The sequence below is a fragment of the Pan paniscus genome, chromosome 8 (genome assembly GCF_029289425.2).
Source record: "Pan paniscus chromosome 8, NHGRI_mPanPan1-v2.0_pri, whole genome shotgun sequence".
NCBI lineage: Eukaryota > Metazoa > Chordata > Mammalia > Primates > Hominidae > Pan > Pan paniscus.
In genome coordinates this window covers 83,088,862-83,108,355 of record NC_073257.2, presented here as the reverse complement: position 1 = coordinate 83,108,355, position 19,494 = coordinate 83,088,862, and the positions used below count along the sequence as shown (strand labels likewise).

Below are 19,494 nucleotides of genomic sequence, written 5' to 3'. Positions count from 1 at the left end.
CCTGGCCTCAGTGTTTTTAAAGATTGGACCTGGAACTGGTATATGTTCACTTCTGCTGGCCACCTTGGTCAAAGCAGTCACAGACCAGCTGAGATTAAAGGGCTGGGGAAGCACCTCCACCTCTCAGTATGTCAAAGACTTTGTGGCCCTATTTAATGCACTGCCAATGATGTGCTAGTTTCTATCGCTGCTGTAACAAATTATCACACATTCAGCAGCTTAAACCATACCTATTTATCACCTCGCAGTTCTGTAGGTTGGAAATCTGGGCACGGCACAGCTCAGCTGGTTCTCTGCTCTGGGATTCACAAAGCCAAAATCAAGGTGTCATCAGGGCTGTGTTCCTTTCTCAGGGCTCTGGGGAGGAATCTGCTTGTAGGCTCTTTCATGTTGTGGGCAGAATTCAGTTCCTTGCCATTGCAGGATCAAGGTCCCCATTTTTTTGCCATGATTCTGAGCTTTTGAAGGCTGTCCACATCCTCAGTTCCTGGCCTCTTCCCACATCTTCAAAGCCAGCAATGCGGTGTCAAGTCCTCCTTGCACTGTGACTTGCTCTGCTCTGACCTTCTCTTCTGCCTCATCTCTCTGCCCTCCCCTTCCACCACATCTCTCTGATTGACTCTGCCGCCCTCCTCTGCTGCTTTTAAGGGCTCATGTGATTATATTTGGGCCACTCAGATAATCCAGGTTAATCTCCCTACTTGAAGGTCAGCTGATTAGTAGCATTAATTTCTTCTGCAAAATCCCTTCTTCACAGCCTACCTAGATTCATATTCAACTGAACAGCTAGGGACAGGAGTCTTGGGGCAATGTCTTTAGAATTGTGCCTACCACCAATGGCTTCCTAGAGAAGATGGTGCATAGCCTGAGCTCTGCACAACAGTGAGACCTGGGTGGCATGGAGGAAAGAATGCCCCAGCAGGAGGCACAGCACAGGCTAGGACATGAAGGCAGGAATTGTCATGTGTGTTGGAGAAGAGTAAGTTCACTGTGATGCTGCAGAGAGAGTCTGAGAAGGGGGCAGGGGGTGGGTGCCAGGGTCCCCAGATGGGTCCACACTGAAGGAATCAGACTTCAGGGGAGCAGCACTTTTGTTTGGAGATAACTAACTGGGATTTCATGGACCCCTCTGGCAGACACAGTGGGATTCAGGATGCCCTAAAATTTCATAATAAATACTATCCGTACATGAATACATGCATTTTTCTAGGGAACTTTCATCATATTCCCCAAAGAACCCATGACCTACAAAGAGCACAGACCAGCGCTATAATCTTTCTCACCCTTACCCCTCCACTTAGCCAAACTCCAAGTTAGTAACTCCTAGAAGAATCCTTTTGTGACACAAAATAATACCCTCAACTTCGATGTTACAAATCTGTAGCCAACAGAATTCCAAGACCCATTTATTTTTCAGGCTTCTTACCTCCCTCCATAGGGCCCCTAAGAAGGGACAGATGGTTCCACTCATTTTTGGACTTGTTACCTCCCAGGTCTTTCAGGTGGCTGCCTTGGCGCAGGCCACACTGGAGTGTGAGAACCGAGGGCCAGCCTGCTGTCGTGTGGTAGGAAGCATGCATGTGTTCCCCATGGGCTTGGACATACCCCTGGTGGTGGAAACTGGGTGAGGGCAGGAGAGGAGAGTATAACAGGAGGCCATCCCGAGCTGCATTCTGCACAGCCACCATCAGAGAAGGGGGCAGACGGTGGTCCTTGTAATGTCTCAAAAGGACCAACAAAAACACCGTCCCAAACACCAGCCTCGGAGAAGCTGACACCCAGGACATCAGCAGTGGGTTACAACAGTGACAGGGACCTAAGACTTTTAGCCCCTTTTTCTACTATTCCTCTATCTCCTTGCTCTGACTCTCAAGGAGCCAGCAGCAGCAGAAGGGCAAGAAAGCAGAAGCGAAGCAAAAGAACAGACCAATCTTATCTCCAAGCCATGGGTCAGCCCTGAGCTGAAGGAAAGGAAGAAGTTTTCAATTGGATATGAGCATAAATCTCTGAGGCTGGACTGGCCCTGAAAGTGAGTCCTAATTACTAAGATGAGACTCTTCTTACAACCAACAGTAACCGAAAACTTAGAATCTGTCCAAGATGTTGTCAAGAGACAGGGAAAGGAGGCTTAACAGGAGCATGTTTAAAGCAGTCATTGGAAAAAATGAAGCCATTTCCTATTTGCATCCCATCAAGTTTAACCCCTTTATATTAGTCAGAGTAATTCCCACTAGCCACTCTAATAAGTAGCCCCAACATCTCGGTGGCTTTGCGCAGGAAGGTTGATTTCTCAGTGGCTTTGCGCAGTGAGGTTGACTTCTTACTCATATGACCCATGTCAAGCAGCTTTCCTAGATGTCTCTCTTCTGTGTGGTGACTCAGGGATACAGGTTCCTTTCATCTTGTGGCTCCACCATCTTGCAGCTTCAAAATGATCTTGGCATCACTCAGGCAACAAGGATTGTAGAAAAGCACACCAGGTAATTATTCACCTCATTCCAGGTAACATATATACCTTCTGCTCACATCCCATTTGCTGGAGTGAGTCATGTGACCAACCTAAGAGCAAGAGAGGCTGAGAAGTATAAAGAAACTCTCAGATGTGAGTGAACACCAACAGCCTTACCATGGTACTCACTGTACTGGTCAAGCAGCCATCAATCATTACATCTTTCCTTCTACTAATTCTTATCAAAGGCCATCTGTGAGCTAGGCCAATGCCTACTACATGAACAAGAGTGTCTCAGAGCTTGCTCCTCCTATGGGTATAGCATGTGGGGTATTAGGTATTGACAATTCAGAGTGATGACTGCCAAGATGGGGAAGTACAGAGTATCATGGAAGCATGGATGAGGAGCACAAAACTCAGGAGTTAGGGGAGGCTTCCTGGAGAAAGCGAGACCTGAAGGATGAAAGGAGTCAGCCAGGTGCAAGGTGGCAGGTGGAGGGCATCAGAAGAGGATTCCAGGCAACAGTTGCAAAGGCCTAGAGACCAGAAAGAGCCTCTGGGGTAGCGTAGCCATCCAGCTCTTTTCCTCGGTGCCCATGAGCCCTTTCTCCCACTAGCTCTGGACCCAGGTGGGTCCTGGCTGTGCATAATCCCACTTGGCCTGCCCCTACCCCTCCAAGCTGGGCAGTTAGGAAAGTTGGCGCATTTCACTTGTGCTTTGTGACCTTGGACAAGTCAGTAACCCCCTCTGGGCCTTGGCTTCCCATTAGTTGAATAAAGCAGTTGGAAAGTTCCTGAAGGCCCTGTAGCTCAGTAGATGACCTTGCCCAGATGAGACCTCTTTTGGGAATTCCTTTGCCCTATTCTAATCCTGCCTCAACAGCAAAGTAAGGCAAGCTTGGCCATGGAGGGAGAGGGAAAGCCAGTGGGCTGGGGGAGGCAGGGGAGACAGCCTGCTTCTCACCTTCCATCCCGAACCCACCACTAATGAGGCCTGTCTGTGGAGTAATTAGCCATAATCACAGTGGGGTGCATTAGGCAGACACAGCCTCAGTGCAGCGGCAGCAGCTCTTGGGAAGCAAGAGCCCAGGGCTTTGAACACTGCATTACAACAGGGGATGCGTCCTAATGTCACTTAATTACCCCAGACAGCCTCAGATGTAATCGAGCCTGGATGGGCTGGCGGGAGCAGGCACAGGCGTCCAGAGGAGGCTGATGCGTTTATAATGATGCCACTTTGCAAGACAAATCTGGCCTTGGTGGGCTGAAGATGAGGAGGAGGAGGCCGGGGTGAGAGGGAAGAGGCTGTGGTGGCATCCAGACAAGGGTGCCTTCATTCTCCAAAGCCCTAGGAGATCTTCCAGATTTCTCCAGGCAGCAGGAAACTGGGGGACAGGTCTTTACTTCCCACCCCATCATCCAAGAGGCTGTACAGGTTAAGATTTTCCTCTTCGTTCTTTCATTTCATTCCCTGTGAAAGGTGAATAACAGGAATTGTGAGTGGCAGATAAGGGAGGAGGTCCTGGCAGGTGAGACACTGAAGACCAGACACTGTGAGGGGCCGATGGATGTGCTGAGGGAAGAAGGTGGGGAAGTGCCCTCAAGGATGCTGGCTTCCAAGAAAGTCCCATGGACAGGAGGAAGAGCTCTGAGGTACAAATCTGCACACTGAGTTTCAAGGGAGGACTCTCAAGATAGTGCTCTTGCCAATGCATGTGCCTCCAGAGGCCAGAGACCCAGCAATGCAGGCACCTGGGGCCTCTGAAAGGCCCTGCAAGACAGGAATCATGTCTGCCCTGCTCATCTTCATTTTCCCAGCACCTAGCACAGTGCCTCAATAAATATTTATTGATTTGAGAAAATGAACAAATGCCACTAACCCACTGATCCCTCTGGGCTGGGTCATTGCTTTCCCTGGACCTCAGTGATGTCATCTGGGAAATGGGGCCAACAATGCCCAGCTCACCTCCCAGGGCTGTGGTAGCAGGAGTCAGGCAAGCTAATGCTCACAAGACCACTTGCAGTGGTGAGGAGCCCCTGGCAGAGGTAAGGGGAACAACTGCATCTGGAGTCACTCTGTCTCCTGCTTCCTCCATCAAATCCCACAGGCCCACCCAGGCCAGACTGACCACCTGGACCAGAAAGAAGCGAAGATCTCAGTGGCCAGGGTTGGGGTGAAACTGCTCTAGGCCTGCAGAGAAGCCAAGAACTCACTCTACCCTTTTCTCTTTCCATCCATCTCCCCTCTTTGGCCTGACTTATTTCCTATACACCAGGAATGCAGGCTTCTGGCATCTAGCTGTAATACTTCCAAAACTTCAAGAATGGTTGCCATGGAAGAGAATGTTCTTTGGAGAGGTTTTTCCAAAATACTAATGGGGAGAGGGCATGGTGATGGGACACCACTCAGGTGGGGACCTTGCACTGGGAGTGAGTTCAGAATGCCAAGTGGAATGCACGATGACAAATGGTATTTGGGCCCATGCCTCTCATGGATAAGCAGACAGATGGATGGGAGGCCCTTGGAGGACAACCGGCCCTCAGCGGGCATGAGCTAAGGCTCAGAGGTTGGGAGTGGAAGGCAGTTGGTGTGGGCTGCAGAGTGAGGGGGAAGAGAAGGTGCAAATGGATCATCAAGGTCTCTAATACCAGGCAAAAAGTGGGAACCTCCCCTCCCACTGCCCTGCAGGTGAGAACAGTGCTACAGTGATACATCCTGAGGTCACTCTTCTCCCTCCCCTGGACCGCTGAGGACCTTTGCAGCAATCTCTGACCTTAGCTAGCTATGTGACCTTGGACAACTCACTATCCCTTCCTGGGCCTGTATACTTCCACTTGGACAACGAGCTAGCAGGATTATATGGTAGTTATCACACTTCTAACTCTGACCTTCTGTCTGCCTGTCACAAAAAGGGGGCTGTGAGAGGCACTGGCTTTCCCTGGGGTCTTTGTCACTTCACTCCAGAGCCTACATGCCCCCTCCCTGGGGTCCCAGCCATCACTGTGACCTACAGTGACATTGAGGGACGTGTTATTCTCTACCCTGTCCAATGGGCCATGTGCCAACACCTGCCTTTTCCGCATGAGCCATCCGTCACTGTCTTGGTGTGTTGGTGGGAAGACAGCTTCATTAGCTCCTCCCGAGCCATTCATCCCCCAGTGCAGAGACAAATGAGGCCCTCCAACCCCCATCAGCCTGGGAGAGTACAGAGTCCTAAGGGTAGTTTCTAAAGGGGTGCCCTGACATTTCTGCTGTCTGTAAAGTTCTTCTGCTGGAGGTCATAGACATTCTCCACAAGGCAGGAGACTCAGCCTCAGCAGGGATCCCCAAAATCTCCATCACCACATGTCACGATGCCTGAAGTCCCCACCATTAGAGGGGTCACGAGGCACTTCAGCCTCCACAATTCTATTAAAATGCAAACACTTCTGGCAGGAGGAGGAAGAGCCTGAGACTGAGAGCCAAGAGTCAAAGATGCTCCTTTCTCTGCTGTGTGAGCTCGGGCAACTGATTTTCCCTTCCTGGGGAAATCTCAGTTTTCCCATCTTTAAAAAAAGGGGTTGGTCTAGAATCTAAGATCATCTCCAAGCCCTTTGATCACTGATAAGAGGTTCAACAGGGCAAACACTGGGATTCCGAGAATGTGCCAGTATATTTGAGGGAAGGTAAGTGCTCTGAGCCCTCTTTCCCAGAGGACCTGAGGCCATCAAGCACATGGCTTCAGTTTGTCAGACACAGTCAGATCCGTTAGCAAACACAGCTCTCCCCTCTAAACCATTTGGAACTTCTGGTTACTAGCCATGGCTTTAGGGGCTCTGCCAAGCAGTGGGCAGTGGGCAGAGTGGATACCAAGGCCTGTCCTGGTGAATTGGCTGATAATAGGCCTAGAGAGGAGAGAATTTTCTTCCCAAGAATTTTTTTCTAGACTATCAGGATGTGGTTCTGCCTGCTTAGCTGAGATGAGGAGTCCCTCATCTCATGATGCTCATCTTTGCATGATGCCCACCTCATGCATGATGCCACCTCTGGGCCATTTTTAGTTCCCCATGGGTTTAACGAAGAAAAGAGAGCCACCACTTCTCTACTTGCTTGCCCGGCCCAATAGATGGAAGCTCCTTATTTATGGAGGGCAGAGGGAGAGGCAACTCACCTGTATGGGAACAGTGTGCAGAGAAACTCTCACATCTCCACTAATCAAGTTGGATCCTCCGTGGTTGAGCTCCAGAGAGAAAACTTTATGAGGCAGTCTGAGCTCTAGTGGGGTGAGTGGGTTGGAAGCTCCCTGAAAGGTCCCTAAAGTTGAAGGTGGGACAGCTGTGACCACCATACAATGAGGGCATTGGGTCAACTCTCATAGGCTCAGAGTAAACAGAGATGGAGGCTTGTGTGTGTGACCCACCATGTCTCGGCCACTCCATGGAGACATGAGGCAGAATTATCTGTCTACATAAGTGTGACCTTGGCCACCCATGCCAGCTTGGAGTGGGAGCCTCAGAAAGATTCTGTCTCAAAGAGGGGGCCACAAGCCTCAGCTAAGCACTTCTTGGAGTAATCTTCTTTCACCGGCAGCCTTGAAAGAGCAATCATAAGTTTTATTAAAAGAGCTTATTGGGTCAAAATACCACAAGTACTCACCCATGCTCCACACACATGGTCATGGGAAACTGTGAGCCACTGATTACTGATTTGGACTATGACCCTGGCCCCAGGGAGTCCCTCAAGGGGAGCCATGTAAGACACAGCCATATAAGACCAAAGAAACTGAAAGCACACTGAGTATAAGGCCATTGTTTTTCAAGAGGGGGCCCAGGTGGTCAGTGCTCCCAGAGATCAGGAAGGGAGACAGTCAGAGGCAGAAGGAGGGCAGTGGGGATGGCAAAGGCTCAGGGGAAGAAAAGAAGAGTGTGTCTGGGGCCTGAGAGAAGGCTCATCTGGCTGGAATGAGGGCAAAGCTAGGAAGTGGACAGGGGCCAGAGAGGGCCTTCAGGGCCTGGCTATAGGATTTGTAGCTCGATCCTATAAGCAGAAGGAATCTCTTGAAGGCTTTTGATAACAGAAAGGGCTAGCGCTTGAGGGCCCTGAGAGAACACCTAATTTGGCCCTTCATTTTAAAGGTGGAAATCCTGAGACCCAGAGTTGGGAAGGAACACACTTAAAGTCATCCAGGCCTTTTAGAACCATGGCAAGGCAGGTAAATTTAAGCCACTGATCACTCCATGCCAGAAGTAATTGTGTTCTGTGGGAAAGAGATGCACCCTGCCACCCCAGCCCTGGGGACAGGGCTTTCAACACCACATAGGCTGTGGACAGCTTCCAGCCACCCAGCTTTCACGTTGGAATCAGACAAGAGGCAGGGTATAGAGGGTTTCAGCACCACTCAAATTGTGGAGCGTTCCTGTCCATTGCCTTCCCACCAGAAGAGGGTTTGTAGATGCCTTCAGCACCTCGCAAAGCCATGGACAGCTCCTGGACACTCAGTTTCCCCACTGGGGAGCCCAAGCCGGGAGTGAGAAAGCAGTGGGGAGAGGGGCTGGTGTGCTGACTTCTATTATCAGGGGGCCCAGATGCAAAATGAATGCCTGTCATATTTATCCTTCTCATCACTAATAATAAGTGGCCTGATTTGTCAAGCGGGGATAGATCCAAAGATGCCAATTAAGAAGAGAGAAAAGCCCAGCTGCACTGTATTTATCTGCTGTACAGATGCATGGTGACAAAAAAGAGTCCAGATCTTGGGACCTCCATGCCCCAACCCCTACCCCCCTCTCACCTTCTTTCCACCTCACTTCCCCTGCCTCATCTGCCTCCTCTTCGTCTCTTCTGTCTCCTGCTCTCTCTTTTCCATCATGTCTTGTCCTCACATTTTACTGCACTTTCATCTCTCTTCGAACCCTTTATTTTATTCTCTCCTCCATCTTTTCTCTTTCTCCCTTCAACTCTCACCCCTCCCTCTCTCCTAGACCACTGGATTACTTACCATTCACTCTCACTCTTTGGTTTACCAATATCCCCTCTTTACCTCCCCCACTACATCCCTGTATCCCCCTCTCCCAGGTCCCTCTCCTCCAAACCTCTGGATGCTATGACCCTTGTCTTCCGAACTGGCTTCCTCTCATAATCTCAGTTCACAAAGCATATTCTAGATTCAGAGGGTTAAATGGATGTGAACTACTGAAGGAAAACTAGAAAAGCCATAAATAGGAAGGTTTTTACTTAAACTGCAAGCAAGCAGAGCCAATTTTTTAGAGGTTTTAGCTTTGAAAACTAAAATAAGATCTTAGGGAGGCAGTTTGACTGGGTCCCTGAATCTAGATTAAAGTCTGAACCTATGCAAAAACTTCTCAATACTGCCTTCCCTGGCCCTGAACCAATCATGTCTGAGCCCTGAGGTCATCAGAGCAGGCCTTTTTCAGGTAGCAGAGGGGTTCTAAATAGCACCAAGACTCTTCATTCTATATCTTAGGTCTCTCCAATCAAGAAGTCACAGAGAAATGCCCCCAAAATAAAAATTGCCCCACAAAGCCATTGTACTCTAAGTGGGGTTCAGGTAGGATGTGAAGATGTATCCATTTTGGTGTCTTTTATGGGGTTAAGGAGAGGGTGACAATGCATCATCCTGGTGGTCTCCACTCACTATCATTATGAGAGATTATTGTCCTCTTGTGGAGGACACATCCCACCCAGATATCCCAAGCTGGGGTATGCATCTTTTCCTGTCTCTGCTCCACTAAGGCCATGACCTTCACTCTCCAGGGTATAGTGAAAATCGTTCCCTGGATTTGGGGATTCTGAGTCCAAAGCTGCTTGTATAAGCAGAGGTCCCCTCTTTTTGGACCTCCAGCCCCAGACCCACAACCTCTCCAGCACACGATGACTTCACATTGCAGGACACCAAGGCTGACCATTGAGATGGGGTGGGGTTGCATTCAGTCTGGCTGAGATGAAGGGCTAGAGAGCAGGCCAGTCTATGGCCAGGAAGAAAAGAAAGCCACATGACCTCTGAGAGACTGCTGGTCTTGCCATCCTGGCCAGAACCAGCTTCCCTGGACTTCACCAACTGGGCGTGGACAGGAGGCCCTTAAGTCACATCCTGAAATGTACCTGCATGCATAGGGAAATGAGAAAAACTGCCCCAAACTGGTCGGAATGCCAGTAACTACCTCACTTTCTGGTTTAATAACTGCCAGTCTCATCCTCCTCTGCCTTTCCTCCATCCCCAGGAGCCAGCTGAGAGCATCCCCCACTGACGTCCCTGAGCAAGAACTTCAGGCATTCCTCCCAAGGTCCAAGGTTCCCCAGGCACTCTTTCTTCTTCCCAGGCTGCCTGCACCAGAGGCTAAGCCTGAGCCATCCTTGGAGTGGCATGATGACATGTAAGGCTTCTGTAGTGGCCACGGTTTCTTAGGCCCTTTGGAAGCCCCCAGGGCACAGGAATCAAGTCACCTGGCTCTAGTCCCAACTCTGGATGCTAACTTATAGTTTTCAAAGTAGTTCCACATTCATGATGTTTTTTTTTCATGATCTTATGTGATCCTCACAACAGCCCTAGGAAGAGACCAAGATGATGTGGTTTTATCCCCACATTTCAGACAAGGAACTTGACATTCATTTTAGAGCCCAAATTAGAATTCAGACTCCTTGGCCAAGTATGGTGGCTCACGCCTATAATCCCAACACTTTGGGAGGCCAAGGCGTGAGGATCACTTGAGGCCAGGAGTTCAAGACCAGCCTGGGCAACATAGCAAGATACTATCTGTATAAAAAATAAAATAAATAAAATTAAATAAGATTCCAGACTCCTTGCAACATAGCAAGACACTGTCTCTACAAAACAAAATAAATTAAAAATTAAATAAGAACCCACACTTCTTGTTCAATGTTCCTTCCTCTGCTCCATATCTTCAGAGACTATTTCAAGGACAGTCTTGAGATCATGCAATAATCACTAGGTTAATGTCTGAAGCTGATCTTGAGTTCTTGGGGAGACAGGTGTCATAGACAAAGAAATGATTGTCACAACCAGTACCTATGAGCAGAGACATATAAAGTCACTTGCTGCTGGTTCAATTTATGCTCACAAAGTCCAGAAATGCTGCATGAGCCTGTTTAACACCTCCAAGACCCAGGAATGGCCTTATCAGACAAGAACTGCCTACTCCATTTTTCTCATTATATTATATTATATTATATTATTTTCTTGAGACAGTCTTGCTCTGTTACCCAGGCTGGAGTGCAGTGGCATGATAGCTCACTGCAATCTCCACCTCCTGGATTCAAGCAATCCTCCTGCCTCAGCCTCCTGAGAAGCTGGGACCAGAGGCATGCACCATCACACCTGGCTAATTTTTGTGTATTCAGTAGAGACAGGGTTTTACTATGTGGTCAGAATGGTCTTGAACTCCTGACCTCAGGTGATCCGCCCGCCTCAGCCTCCCAAAATGCTGGGATTACAGCTGTGAGCAACCACACCCGGCCGCCTGTTTAACTCCTAACGACAAAGTGGGCCACTGAAAATCACTCTGGGCTGGTAAGTTGGCAGTGTTTTCTACAAGCCTGCATCTTGCTCCTCCCTTTTTTACCTATCATTGGAATAATAAAATCATAATGATAACAAACATTCATTGGGCACATAATGTATTCAAGGCACTGGGCTAAATACTTTACAGACATCATTTCATTTATTGATCACAACAATCCCACAGCGTGGGTAGTATTATCTCCCCTTTTTCAGAGGAGAAGACTCAAGTTCAAGGATAATAAGTAACTTGCTCAAGGATGCAGCTTGAAAGTGGCAATCAGCACTTGAACTCAGATCTGTATTTCTCAAGTGCTGGAGCTTAGGATCAAATTCTTTGCAGCCTCCTGTCTTGAGGTCTGGCCCCCAGACTGAGGCCTTGGCGAAGGTGCAGATGGAGGCAATTCTTCCACCAGCAGCAGCCCTCAGAGTCCATCCACCTAGACTTGGCAGAAGCTGAGCAGCGCTCTACCTTCCTTTCTGGGACGTTCTCACAGCTCAGCCACTGTAGCAGACACTGTTGGTTCTCCACCTATATCCCCTCCTCCTTCCCATTTCAGGGCACACTGGCCCAACCGCCAACTGCCATCTTTATTTCTTTGCCTGAGGACTTTGACTGCTGGGTCCTCTTTGCTGAAAAGAAGGCCAGAAATGTCAAGGATGCCTCCTGGGAGCAGCCTTCAAGCAATGGCTGGTGAGACTTGCTACATAAAGCCCCCTGCTCCCTCACTCCTTGGGTGGGCGCATGTGCCATGCCAGCTCTCAGGTTCCCCAGCAGGACTGGGCTTCACTCATCCACCATGGAAGCTGGCTCGGTAATGCCCCTCCTGCCTTCCTGCTGTCCCTACGGTGTTTCTTGCACTTAAACACATGTCTCAGGATTGGCTTCTGGCGGAACCCAAACTAAATCTCCCTCTTCCTACTCTCAGCAGCATCCCCGGGGAGGCCACCGGATGAAGTTCAGACTCTAAGTTGGTGTGCAATGCCCCGCGTGCTCTAGCCCTCGCCCACCTCACTTCTGGATACCCCTCTTCCCACACTTGCAAGACTCTCCTCACACCACTCGCCCTATCCGAAGGCCCACCCCGCAACCCCATCCCCTCCACTTGGTGAATATTACTCACCTTTCAAGACTCAGCTCAATGGCTGCTTCCTCTAGGAATTCATTTCTGACCACCCTCCCTCAGTGAAAGGCAATCATTCCTGCCAGGGAGCCCTAGGTGACCTGAACTTGCCCCTTGCTCCCTCGTTCCTTGGGGGGTGCATGTGCTATCCCCATCCCTGTGACCCATTGTGGGGCTTACTGTTCATGGGGCCACCTCTCCCACTCAGTGGTGAGCCCCTTGAGGGCAGGGGACAGCCTGATCCATCTCCCAGCTGTCAGGCCAGCTCCCTAATAAATGTGTCCTGAATGAATGACGGTGTCTCTGAGATGAGAGGAGGAAAGGCAGGCAGGAGGTAGTTGGGGCAGGCGGCTGCTGGAACTCATGGTGCAGGGTGTGTTTGGTCCCATCATGGTCTCAGAACCTGTCCTCCCATGCCCCAGGAGCTCAGCAGTTGGGCCCATTGAATCCAATGGGTGCTCTGATCTCTTCCTTTATCTCAGCTCTGCCTGCCTGGTCAACGAGCCCACATCTAACGCAGGGTCTCCCTTGTACTGGCCCCATCCCAGGTGATCAGTGGAGATAAGCTGATATTCTGGAAAGAGCACCAACCTGAGTTTAAATTCCACTGACTATGGGTCCTTGAGCAAATTAAATGGCCTCTGTTTTCTCATCTGAACCTCAGTTTCCCCAACTGTAATGGGTAATAATTGACTCTCCCTCACAGGGAAGCTGTAGGCATTTGAGATGATAACCATGAAGGGCCTGGCACATCTACTGGAAGGTGAGTTGTGCAGGACATGGGAGGTGTGGAACACATTGGGCATTGAAATTTGTCAATTTCAGCCCAGTCCTCCACTTCACAGATGGGAAGCCAGGCCCAGAGAGCAGTTACCTTCCCAAGGTCACGGAGACTGTCAGGGACAGGCCTGCAGGTCTGAGCTGCTTGGCTGTGTTTGTTCCACTGCACCAAGTGGCTGATTTGCAGCCATCGTTGTTTAGCTAAAAATAGTTTAAAATCTCTTCTTCCCTTTTCCCCATGGTGGTCCTTGTGCAGAGTTCACTGACGACTCCCCATTCACTACCCTACCTTGGCAAGCCTGCCCCACACCTGGCTGCCCATACCTGCACACACCTCACCTTCATCAGCAAAGATCTATCCACTCCCCAGGTTGTGGATCTCAAGGGCTGCAAGGCTGAGGGCACTGAAAGAGGCTGGGGACTTGTGGAGTCGTGGATCCACCTGCCCTCTCTCTCCCACCATCCCCACCCATGACCCCAAGATCACTCAGCAAGAAGGCCAGACTTGGAGACCAGCTGGGGGGCAGAGGACCCCTTATTCCCTTAGCAAATGTCTGTTGCCCTCCCATGAAGCTCCAAGCTCTGTGCTAAGCTTTAGGGAGGCAGAGCTAAAACTGTCACTAGATGTACCCCAAGATATTCAGGGTTAGGGTAAGTGAAGAGACAAAGCAAGCAAAGAATGAGCTCTTTATGTGAGAGCCAACACTCCTCAAGGCAAACACCAGGAACTGGGGGAATGGGGGCAGCATGAGTGGGTGGGCACTGGCCTGGGGACACTTCCTTCAGGGCTCACAAAATCCTGAGCATCACGGGGCCTGGCAGCAAACCCCAGATCCCCCAGAAAATGCCTGTGATCGGATCAGCTTGCAGAGGGGAGCCCAACTTGGTGAGAAGAAAGTAGGGGACCATCCTCTCCCCTCCCGCAGCTCTCCATTCTCCCATCCCCCACAGCCCCAGCTCCTGCCCCTCCGCCTCTCACACCGTCCTATTAATAACTTGTGATACCATTAGCTTTTGCTGTCACCAGCAATGACAACTCAGAAGCCCCCGAGAGCTGTCTGCAAAGACAATAAACGAGAACTCTTAATTAACACCTCCCTTAACTAAATAAATTAATTTTATGCAGTTGCGATGTCAGCAATGTGACTTGCCAATGACTGAGGCCACTCGGACAGACTTGGCAAGGGCTGCAGGGCAGGCTCAGCGGGGTGTTAAGCTCTGCGGGGTGTCAGTGGACAGCAGGGCATGGGCATGAGCGCCAGCCTAGCCTGCGGATGGCATCCCGGGCAGGACAGCCAGGTGGCTGCATGTGGAGTTCCAGAGGGGCAGTCTGGGGACCCAGGGCCTTTCCCAGCTTTGCCTCTACCTCCTGAGTGGCATTAGGCAAGCTTCCTCCCAGGGCCTCTGTTTTTCTCATCTGTAACACGGGCATCCTCTCTTGTCATGCCTGTTTCTCAGGGCTGTGGAGAGGATAAGAAGATGCAGGGTAGGAAATGGGTTATAAACTATAGAGTGTCGTGAATGCGTGAGAAACGCTGATGACACCACCCTCCAGCTGCTAGTCAGTGCTAGCTGGGCAATTCTGTTCTTCCCCTGACAACACACAGACAGGGTGAAATGGCCCCTGGGTCCCTGGGCAGCCCTGAGCTTCCCCAAGGACAACTTGGGGACAGGAGGACTTCTTCAAGGCCATCACCCTCAGAAAGCTTTGGTTATCCACCCACTCAGCTTATGTGCTCACAGCAAATGAGGCCAGGACAGTGAGCCATTCCCAGTGCTCCTATTGGACAGAATCTGCACTGGCCCCAGGCTGACACTGGCCCTGACCTGGTGAGACCTCTGGTCCAGCCCTGAGTTGAGGTCCTGAAGCCAAGCCCAGCTGTACCCAGCTCTGACCAACTTCTTCATTCAGGATCCGCGTGAGCCCCCAGCCATTGCCTGAGCCAGCCCCTGACCTCAACCCCTGGCCAAGCCCCGACCCAGCCCTCCCTGTCACCCTTCAGTTCCAATGCCAGTCCACATGACCCCACCCCAACCAAGCCTAGGACAGCCCCCTCCTCCCACTCAAAACTACACTCTGCTCCAAACCGTGTCAGCCTTGCCTTGGGAAAAAGAGAGAGACCCCAGTGTCCCCAGCAGTTTACACTGCGGGCACCTTCCACAAACTGCAGAGCCCTCCTGCCCACACTATCCCCTCAGCACGTGCCTGTCATTAGCCATTCTTCCCAGTTGGCACTATTTTCAGGTATCTGCACACAGAGACATCTAGCAACTCACCAAAAGCCACACAGCATAGCTGTGGCTGGGCGAGGACTCAGATGACCACCAAGAGATTCCTAATTCACTCACTCAGCCATTCAGTCACTAAACAAACATGCACTGAGTACCCACATCCATGCCAGGCCCTCGGGGTCAGTTATTGGAAAACAGACATGGCCCCTGCTCTCAAGGAGCTCACAGGCTGAGCAAAGATGAGACTTCTTCCCTGTAACTGCACCAAACTTCTTGCAGTTGCTGCCTCATTCCCTCCCCAACACACACACACACGCTCCACCCTCCAGGCTGGCAAAGTGGAGACACACCTGAAATTAGCATAATGGGCTTGGGGGGGTGGAGGGAGGCCCAGGACCTCTTTGTCCATCTGTGATGCTACCAGGAATGAGGCCCGTGTTGGTGGCTGTGGGAACACGCAGTGCTGCATCAGTAATTGGGTCCCTGTGGGCAGGGGATGAGCAATGATGTCCCCATGTCCCTAAGCACACAGGGTGACTTGCAGTGACCCTGCCTAAAGCCCACATCTCCACAGCCATGATGGAGTAGCAGGCAGCAGCCACTGGGCTGAGGCTGCAGGAGACCTGCCCACCAGGCCTTCCCACATGTGCGGGCTCTGCACAGGGCAGGATGTCAGGGAGGCTGAGGACAGAAGCCCAGGGGCTGTCCCCAGCTTCTAACATCAGCGGGTCATAGAACTTCCTGCCTCAGCTTCTTGAAATCATGGCGTCCTTGACCTCAGGTACCCCTTCCATTATGCTCCGGCTCTCCCAACTTCTTAGGAGCCTCCTCAACTCCTGGCCCCTTCTGCGGAGGAGGCGGGAGGCAGTGAAATCATGGCATGAAGAGGTGGCGGACCCGAGCTCCAGCCCCCATGCTGCAGGAGCAGCTGTGTGACCTTGGGCAGGTCACCCAGCCTCATGCACCACCTCAGTGTCTCATCTAAGAAACAAGGCTGTGGGAGCCCTTCCCACAGGGTGGTGGTGACATCAGACTGCCACTGTGCTTGGCTAAAGGCTGGAGGCACAGAGGGTACCCAGCCAACGGGAGTTCCTTCATCTTATCTCACCTGCCACAGAGCCAGTCTCCCAGCACCACAGCCCCAAAGCAGCCCCCCAGGTGGGAAGTGCCTTGGGGGTACCTACTGTTCCTTTGCTCACCACCCCTCCACAGCCTCCTCTTGGGTGGTCTTCAACTTCTACTTTCCCTCCCCCACGTCCTGACATCTGCCTCCTCCTCCCCACCCCTCACGCAGAGCTCTCCTGATGCCCTGAGGCCTCCAGTGCCTCCATTCACAAGGAACTGCAATGGTACAGCCTTAATCTGTGTTCCTTCTCCTGGGCCTCCATATTTTGGAAGCTGGGACTGTTGACCTAAATGTATCCAAAGAAATGACTTCCTAATGGTGGAATTACGGGTATCGGGCATCTTGGTAGGAGGGAGCTTTGAGAATGAGAGCCTTCTTAACACCTCTCCAATCACACCCCATGGCTCCCCTTCAGGGTAAGAGTCTTCCTACACAGAGATCAGTGGATCTGGAATAAAGCCAACAGCCACCGCCTAGCCCTGAGCATGCTTGGAAACCCACAGCCTGCTCTTGGACAGGAAGGTTCAGCCACAGCAGCCAGGACAGCTGCAGCTTTAAGAACAACTCCTGAGCCCAGAGAAGCATGGAGTGGAGGGGATTGATTTTTGGGTCCTCCTGGAGACTGGGATCCAAAATCAATCTGGCAATTAATAGGCAAGGTGTGAAATGGCTCTGGTTTCAGGCTCCCAGTGTCCCTGGTTGTCTTCCCCAGAGAAGGGCCCTGCTGCCTCTGTGCTTCCTTCCACTCCCCATATTCTGGGGCTCTGGTGACAGCTCCTGAGAAGTCCAGCTGGCTGGCCCTCTTCCAGGGCCTTGTCACCTGGACAGGGCCACAGGATAAGCTTGGCCAGCTGGCAGGGCTGGGAGGAGGGAGCAGGCAGCCTGGATTAGTGGCCAGGGAAGGGAAAGCCACCAGGGGCCCTTTCAAGCCCCTCCATCTCCACCCCTACATCGCAGGTAAGAAGCAGGACATGGCGGGGCTTCTAGGGACTCTAAATTTCCAGAGGGCCAGCACCACGGGGGCAAATAACTGTCCATCCTATGTCCTCCAACCACTCTGCTGACCGAGCCTGGTGGACAGGCCCTCCCCCATTGCACAGACAGGCTGCTTGAGCTCCTAAGAATGTGTCCATCCAAGTGCCAAGTGGGTGGAATGGCCCCCAGATGCTCAGAACAGAACTGGGTGTGGGCTATGAGCCCATGAGAGAATGTTTCTTGGCGAGGCAGGGACTCAGCTGAGTGATTGGGGTGAAACCCAGAAAGGAAAAAGGAGAAAAGTGGCACGCCCAGTGAGGGATGCGTATGTGCCAAGGTCAGGGGATAAGATAAACAGGTCACAGCACAGTGCGTGACAGTAGGGGGACAGAATGGCCCAGCTCAAGGGCTGGAGCACAGCAGCCTTCAAGGTGTGGGCAGCTGATGTCAGCAGCCAACTCCTGTCCACCCTGCATGCCATGCTGGGGTCACCCCAGACCCACTGATCTACATCTCTTCCTTGTTCTCCAAGCGGCCCCTCTCTCCGGCCAATGGGTCAGCTGTCAATAGCTACATTTACAATCTCCATTATATCTCCATTGCCCAAATTTCTTTTCCTCATTTTTCTTACTAAAAGACAGTCTTTAAAAAGGAGTCCCTGAGCTCAGCCCTTTTCCAGCCTCGTTAATTTCATGCCCCACCTCATTTGTTCCAAGGACCTACTTTCCCCTCGCCCGCTGCCGCCTTCCTCCCGCCAGCTATATTCGGATCTCTGCTCCGTCCTCCGTAACCTTGTGTGCCGCTCAGAGTTCTGCGGGTGTTTTTCTCTGCCGAGGAACTCTGGACTCAAAGGAACCGCAGAGGTTGTCTGTTCACATCCAACCCCCTCCTCATGCCTGAAACTGGAATCCCTTTTCCAGCCCAAGGTTATCTGGTCTCAGTTGTACTCCTGCAAGGACAGGCTGCTGCTCACTGCAGGACAGCTTTAACTGAGACCAACTTCTTCCAGAAAGGTGGAACCAATCTGCCACTGATTGCCGTTTCCTCTGTGTGTTTTGTCTGAGTCAAGTCTCACAGACAATACTGTCAGCCCCCAGGTGCAGGGCTCAGTCATCCCTTTCTTTGGAATCCTTTGGACTAAATGTCCTTTGGTTACCTTGGATGTGCAAGACATGTGACAAAGCACCATCCCTTGCTCACACTGCTGCTAGTGCTGAGACACTCACTCCTGCCCCTGTGCCTCCAGCAGCCACTGGGGGAGAGTGGCAACCTAGAAACTTCTCCTCATTTGAGCTGAAAATCACCTCTTGGCCCTCCCCACCCTCTGGAGCTAGCTCTGCCTTCAGGAATCACCTGGAGCAAGTGGAATTCTCCTTCCCCCAGACAGACATTCAGACCTTGAGAATTCCATCATGTTCCTCCCAAGTCCTGCCCTGGCCTGGCTCTGCAGCCCAGGCACCACCCACTCCTCTCCAAAAGACACAGGGCAGTTCACCAACATTTATCCAAGGGTAGGGTCCCTCACTCAGGCTGAGGTCTGTGCACAGCCAGACCGATGTCAACAGTTAATGCAACGCAAACCTGCACAGGGCTTTGGCAGCTGCTCACACTGTTAGTTCATGTGAAGTCAACAAACGTTCCCAAGCAGATTTTGCACAAACTTCCCTCAAGCTGAGCCATGGGCCCTTCCTACCTAGCTGGCAGACTTCACATTTCTCTCTGTTGAATCCCACTTCTTCATTTCACTCAGGAGTCCCAGCCTGCAGAAATTCTTTGGGGACCTGTTGTGGCTTCTGTTGGGTGGCCCGTCCCTCTCAGCCTGGTGACATGCCCAGACTGGATCATCAGAGGCTGTCTCTAGCAGGGTAATTGTGAGGAGAGAACCCTGGGGCCCCTGGAAACATATTGTCACCCCAACCCCGCCCAACCACCTTGGCTTGCCAGGGGAAGGAGTTTACTGTGGTTCTGCAGTTTCATAAACTGGTTTGGTGGAGCGGGAGTGTGGGGGTTGGCAAACAAGGACCCCAGCCCCTCAGCACAACACCAAAGTGAGCCAAGGCCTCTGAGTCTGATCCCAACCTGCTCCTGCCCACAGGTCCAGCAGGAGGTGCCGGGAGCCCAGGAAACAGGTGGAAAAGCTGGGGGCATGGGCAACTTTGAGGGTACAGAGAGGCCACGAGGGACCAAGCTCTGCGGGATCAACTGTTCCTGGCTCCCAGGGAGATATAACCCCCAAATGAGTGCCCAGACCTCAACAGAAGCTGTCTCTCCTCCTCCTTCTTGTTCTTGCTG

The 19,494-nt window shown here is 51.5% G+C and overlaps 1 long non-coding RNA gene across 1 annotated transcript; it reads right to left on the bottom strand.

The window, feature by feature from the left end:
• Positions 1-1,942: 1,942 nt before the first annotated feature.
• LOC130540506 (uncharacterized) lies at positions 1,943-19,023 on the bottom strand. The gene is made up of 3 exons (XR_008954488.1): positions 18,896-19,023; positions 3,593-3,920; positions 1,943-2,575 (listed from the first exon to the last, which is right to left on the bottom strand). It is a non-coding gene; the product is annotated as an uncharacterized LOC130540506 (long non-coding RNA).
• Between the last annotated feature and the right edge of the window lie 471 nt (positions 19,024-19,494).